Source organism: Myotis brandtii, unplaced genomic scaffold, assembly GCF_000412655.1.
Source record: "Myotis brandtii unplaced genomic scaffold, ASM41265v1 scaffold266, whole genome shotgun sequence".
Classification (NCBI taxonomy): Eukaryota; Metazoa; Chordata; class Mammalia; order Chiroptera; family Vespertilionidae; genus Myotis; species Myotis brandtii.
Window position 1 is genome coordinate 1,316,475 of NW_005360124.1, and position 6,657 is coordinate 1,323,131.

Sequence of the window (6,657 nt, forward strand, 5' to 3'; positions counted from 1 at the left end):
GAGGGGGGGGGGGGGGAGGAAGGGGGAGAGAGAGAGAGAGAGAGAGAGAGAGAGAGAGAGAAAGAGGGGCAGGAGGGAGAAGACAAAAAGAATAAAGGAAGTTAATGTGCTGTAGCTTTCCACCCAAAAAGCTGTAATTAGGCAAGTGCCCTCATTTGTGGATTTGTTACTGTTGAAAAGAATGTTGTTTCCTCTTGTTCTTAGCTTAGTTTTTAAATTACTTCCTTAAGGAGCTGATTTGGTGAGGTCTCCTCCTCATGTCATCAACACCCCTATGATCACTATTCTGGTAGTTGTCCTCATAAAATAGGAGAGAGAGAGAGAGAGAGAGAGAGAGAGAGAGAGAGAGAGAGAGAGAGACCTGGGCAGGGTTTCTTAAGACCCCGGCAATCTTCATTTCAAACTGGCCCCTCAGTGGGGACAGATTTGTAGCCCTGCATTGATAAGTACCCGAGGGTCAATTCGGGGATGATTATGCTTCCACTTGGCTCCCTACTATGCTCCAGATTATTTCCCTTAAGAATTCAAATGTTTCCACTTCTTTTTCCCCTGTTTTTGATGTCCTGCCCACTCCACTTTTCTCCTTTATCCATCTTTGATATGTTTTTAGTCTCCGTGAGTGAAAAACTAATTCTAGACCCTTCCTGTATTTCATGCTTTTTTGCCACCATTGTTTGTGTTTTTGCAATGGATGACTCACATCTGATTAGTTACAGGAAGGAAAGAATTCCTCAGGGTATAATTGAAAAAAATTGATGGGTATAGAATGAGGTAGAAACACAGAGTACCATGTAGAAGTATTACCCTCCAACCCTGACATTATACAGAAAGTTTCTTGCTCCATCACTGCTTTACAAGTGGGTGCCATATACAATTCTTGACAGCCATCTCTTTAAGATAAAGTGATGGCATCTCCTTGGCAGAACTGAAAGTGGATCTAGAAAAACAGAGGAAGCCAAAAGATATATAGCAAGAAGGCACATCTGGAAAAATTCCCCATATATGTGCAATGCATTTGCTGTGTGTGCACAAGAGATTCAAATTTACAATGTTGACAGAACCCACATCGTGACCTCTGAAGCTAACCTGTTTGGATTGCTACAGAGCTTGCAAATCTAAGTCATTCTAAGTTGGTACTCTCTGGCTGTTAGCCAACTAAAGGTCTGAAATCCAGACCTCCCAGTGACTGAGTACAGAAAACTGTTAGTGCTTTGGAAGTGTTTCAAATCTTTCAGGCTATTAGGGGACCATTTGGTATGCTAAGAAAGATAATTCACTAAAACAAACTGTAATAGTATGGAATAGCTAATGCAACTCTCCAAGTCTCCAAAGTGTTTATTTCTTATTCCCTAGCAAGCTATGGGCACCCCAGTTGGCATTCATCTCTTTCCACCAATTCTCACATTGCCCTTTGAGTGTTACTCTGTTATAACACTTGCACCAATCTGCTTTGTGTTAAATTGTTTGGTACTGAAGTAAAGCAAGACTGTGTCATAAGGGTATCATAGGAAGCAGGCTGAGATGGAGGAGCAGGTGGGCCCAAGACCCATGGAGGAGTCAGTGGGACCAAAAGGGCTCCCTGGTCTAGGTGGGAAAAACAATAGAGAGAAGGGAAGCTAGTTGGTTATGGTTAATTAATATTCCAGCTTCTCTCTTTTAGTAACATTTCACAGCGTTTGGCTTCCTGTGTGCACCAGTTAGCAAATAGATGAGGCCAGCAATGGCTAACACCTGACATTGGGAATTTAGGAAGAAGGGCAATGAGGGAAGGAACAGAGAGGAGAGATGATGGTTTGGCTGGGGTTGAATTATAAAAGAATTCTTAGTCATTTCAAGACTCATGGCACACTGGTGAGTCTCAAGAAGGCTGGGAATATACCTGAAAATATATCTCAGAGTCTCCCAGGTCCTTTTTAGGAAGCCATGAAGAGGCTTCCCTCGAATAGATATTTACACCTGATGCTTTGGAGAAGTCTCTAAAAATGTTTCTGGATGGATTTATGGCAGGTGCCCAACCTTGTTGCTATGTCCATTTTGGATCTAAAATTTCGTTGTTGTTGTTATGGGCTAATCTGAGCATGGTAGGGTGCTTAACAGCACCCCTGCCCTCCAACCTCAGTGCTGAGCCACTGCTGCTCCCTTCTCCTAGGAGCCCTTGAGATGTCCAAGTGAGGTGAGGTTTCTGGGACACTAAATGTGGGAGCCACAGTGCTCTGGGCAGGAGAGGAGAGGCTACCTCTCCTTTTTTATACTTGATCATCTGGGGGATGAAGCATATTGTAGTACCCCCCCCCCATTTTACAAAAATGTTAAAAAAACACTGCACAGAGTCCAGTATCTTCATTTTGCCATCTAGACCTGGAATAACATTTGGGCTGCCCCATAGGACTACTCACAGTGACAGATGTCATCTTATTTTAATGCCCTTCCCCTCAGAGGCTCTAATACTGGACTATGCTCTTTTGGTTGCTCCTCCCTTTTCCATCTCAATAAACCAGATCTTGGTGTTCTCAGATCTCGGTGGTTGCAGGGCAGGAAGATAAGCATTCTGAGAATATCTTTCTTCTTGGTTTTTGTTCTCAAAAGTCTCAACTCGTGGGAGAGACTATGCTGGTCCTCTTGAGAGAAAGGAGAAGTATAGTAGCATCCCCTTATCCATGGTTTTTCTTTCTGTGGTTAAAAGACATTAAATGGAAAATTCCAGAAAGAAACAACTCATAAGCTTTAAATTGCACACAGTTCTGAGCAGTGTAATGAAATCTCCCTCCATCCGGCTCCATCCGCCCGAGACATGAATTATCCTTGTCCAGTGTGTCCATGCCTTAGACACTCCTGCCTGGTAGTCACTTAGTAGCCATCTTGGTTATCAGGGTGACTGTCCTGGTAGCACAGTGCTTGTGTTCAAATAACCTTTATTTTACTTAATGAAGTAAAGTGCTGGCAATTCAGATATGCCAAGAGAAGCCGTAAAGGGCTTCCTTTTCGTGAAAAGCTGAAGTTCTTGACTTAATAAGGAAAGAAAAAATTGTATGTGGAGGTTTCTAAGATCTGTGGTAAGAAGAGATCTTCCATCTGTGAAATTGTGAAGGATAAAGAAATTTATGCTAGTTTTGCTATCTCACCTCAAACCACAAAGATTATAGCCACAGTAGGTGATAAAATAGAAAGGCATTACATTTTATCATAGTATGTATATATAGGAAAAAATACAGTAGATATAGGGTTTGGTACTATCCCAGGTTTCAGGCATCCACTGGAGGTCTTGGAATGTATCCCCCGCAGATAAGGGGGGACTACTGTATTTTCCAAGTCAGAAGGGCTATAGAGAGCTGTGGCTTCCAGGGGCACCCTTTTCCCTGGCAGTGCCTCCAGGGAGGTGTAGCAGTTGTCCAAAAGGATTATTAGATTCTACACATCAGGACTCCTGCCTTGGCAGTGGTTTTAATGCTCATGCTGACCCTGGGGTGTAGAGACACCTGCCTCCACAACTCTGGCCATGTGACACTCAGGTGACAATTGTATGTCCAAAGATTGTCACAGTGATGTTCCCAATCTCACCCGCTCTTCTATAACGCAGCCTGCTATCTCCTATCAAAAGACGTGATCTATTTCCTTTCCCCGTGAGTCCTGGCTGGCCCTAGGACTCTCTTAAAACCAACAGAATCTGGAGTTAGTTCAGAATAGGCTGTGCAGCTTCTACCTGGTTCTCTTGGAACACTAGCTTGGTGGGGAGCCACATGTAGGAAGTCCAGTTACCCTGAGATTTCCATAGTGGGGAAGGCACATGTAGATGTTTCAGTCGACGGCCCAGCTGAGCTCCCAGCCAGCAGTGAGCCTCAGCTGCTGACCATGTGGTGTCTTCGATGTCTAGCCCAGTGGCGTCTTCAGACGCCTGAAGCCAGAGTCAACATCTGACTGCAGCCACATGAGAGAATGAAGCAAGAATGGCCCAGCCCAGCCCTCCCCCAAATCCCTGAACCACCGAACCATGAGCATAAGAAAATTGTTGTTTTAAGCCATTGTGTTTTGGGGTAATTTGTTACATAGCAATAATAACTAGAATTATTTCCATCTCTCTTCAACAGGCCGAGGGCTTCCATATGGGCCTGGGAGGGCAGGAACCTCATTGTAACTCAGTGGAGTCTCCCACCAGTCCTGTAGGATTGAGCCAGGTAGATAAGATTTTACTTTTGATATGATCATCTGACTTTTCCTGTGTATGTGAGCTTGGGAAGGAGAATTCATACTTGCTATACATATCTGCCCAACTGTTTATTTTTTTTTCTTTAGAATGAGCTCTTCCCTTGCGGCTCCTCATCCTTTCTGTAACTAGCCTCCTGGGAGGCCCATCCCAGAGTCTCATCAGGCCTGGCAGGCATGTCTGAAATCTGTGGTCAACATCACTGAGACCCAAGCTGGAACCTCGACTGCTTTCTCCATTCGCGGGTTAGTCTGAAAGCGCGGGCACAGTTAGTCTGGTCTACGACACCACCAGGAACCCTTTCAGTCACTGATCTGGGCCTTCAGTGATGCTGTCCATCACCCCCATGTCCACTGCTGCACACTCTGCCTCTGATATGATGCTTAATGCATAGGAGCTGCTTAGTAAATATTAGTTGAAAAGCATAAACTGATGTTGAGAAAAAAGGCAGAAAACATGGAATAAGGGATTTTGGTAAAATTTAGGATTTAGAAGTGGAACAGGAGAGTTAACTATGCTGTATTTTTTACTTGCAATTACCTTAATTCTGTATTTACTTAAATACCGTATTGTCTTGTTTTTTTATTTTTTTTTATTTTAACTTTGTTCATCTCGTTTTTTGCAACTGGGTTGTAGAGTTTTAGACTCCTGTATTCTCAGGATGGCAAACATGGTGATGAACAGTGTCAGGCTTCAATAAATACCTGCTGTTTTGTTCTCTCTTCTTGTTTTCCAATCTGCGTTCTTGATATCAAAAGATATTCCAGGATGGACTGATGACGGACTTATCGGGACCCTCCTTTATGTTGGGAAGCCTTGTCTCAGAGCTCTTAGACACATATTCAAGAGAGGGGGCATTTTTCAGTGGAGCCACTGAGGTGCTTCACAAAACAAACAGGGTTTTCATTAGGAGGGTGTTTATTCAATGAATGTGTCTCCATGTCTTAAATAGAGCTGGGGAGACATAAGAGCTAATTCTCTTCATTAATAACAGGACCTCTGATCCCTAAAGGGAGGGTCCGTATCATCAGCCAAGAAGTGCTGAAAGTCAGCTCCGGAGCAGGGAGTTAGGAAGGAAATGTGTGAACAATGCAGCCAAGCCCGTCGCCAGATGACAAGACTTCTGAGGAGAACATGTGCTGAACTCAGGCACATCCCGGAACAATCAGTTTCAGGAGATGGACCGTCCACGTGCTGTCTGATGGTGGGACTGGCTGAGGAGGAACAGTCTGGGGGACTTGGAGGAGATGGTGTGCCCTGAGGTCAGTGTCCTCTGGCTGCACCTCCACTGGCTCTCTTCCTGGGAGACTTGGGGCTGAAAGCAGGGCAGCAGGGGTCCCAGGCATGGAGTTTGGAGTAGTGACCACCTGGGCTGGGTATTTTATAACCCTGCTTCCTACCTGAGTGACTTGAGCACTTGGTTTAATCTCTGTAGACCCGAGTTTTCTCATTGATCCCATGGGGTTGAGACTACCTCAGAAGATTGCTGGGGTGATTAATTAGGGTAATAAGTATAAAACCTTGCTGGTGGTTCTTAGCAATAAATGGTGGTATCAGAATTCCCACGCCTACTGCTCCCATGGCACACCTCCTAGCACAGTCTCTAGACAAAAAGGGCCCCTGCATAGAAACTGGGAAAGCCACCAGCCTCGTGTGGTGCAGGGCTGGCTGTTGAGAGCAGAGAGAAGCACAGCAGGGGGAGACCAGCTGAGACCAAAGGAAAGTTGTTTCTCTGGGGAGCAGAGAGGTTTTTCTCCCTTTGTAGCAAAAAGTGGCCCTCTGGACCTTACCAAATGGACCAGAGCACAAAGAGGCGTCAGGCCAAGGGGTATCACTCAGCTCCCACCCGCCTTGCTTTTCCGTAGGGAGTGGCTGATGTCTCCTAACAGGTCTGCATATAGATCGTGCTTTTATTGCAGCTCTCATTACCCAGGACATGGGCCTGGAAACAAGCAGTTAGTATTTAGTCATTGAAGCATTTGGCCAGTCCCACAGCCTCCAAGGAACCACAGTCATGGCTCCTTGGAGGGAAATCCCATCTCTTCTCCCTTCTAAGGCATTTTAGCAGGATAAGACGATGTCATCCTTTTCTTTGAACTTTAAATATAAGCTCCCCGTCTCCCCCTTCATTCTGACTACAGCACGTGGGTAGTGGGGTGCCGGTGCACTTCCTGGGGAGACACTGTAGGTCTGGGCGCTGGGGGAGTAAAGCCCTGAGAGCCAGGCAGTTCCTGTGGTTTTTGCAGGGCACTGGGAGAAAGAAAAACAGAGCGTTTCTCCACACAGACTCCCTGTCTCTGGTGGGGGTCCCTGTAGAGTTTCGGGCAGGGTGATATGTTAGAGACAGCTTTCTTTTCTTTCTCTCCCTTTCTTTCTTTCTTTCTTTCTTTCTTTCTTTCTTTCTTTCTTTCTTTCTTTCTTTCTTTCTTTCTTTCTTTCTTTCTTTCTTTCTTTCT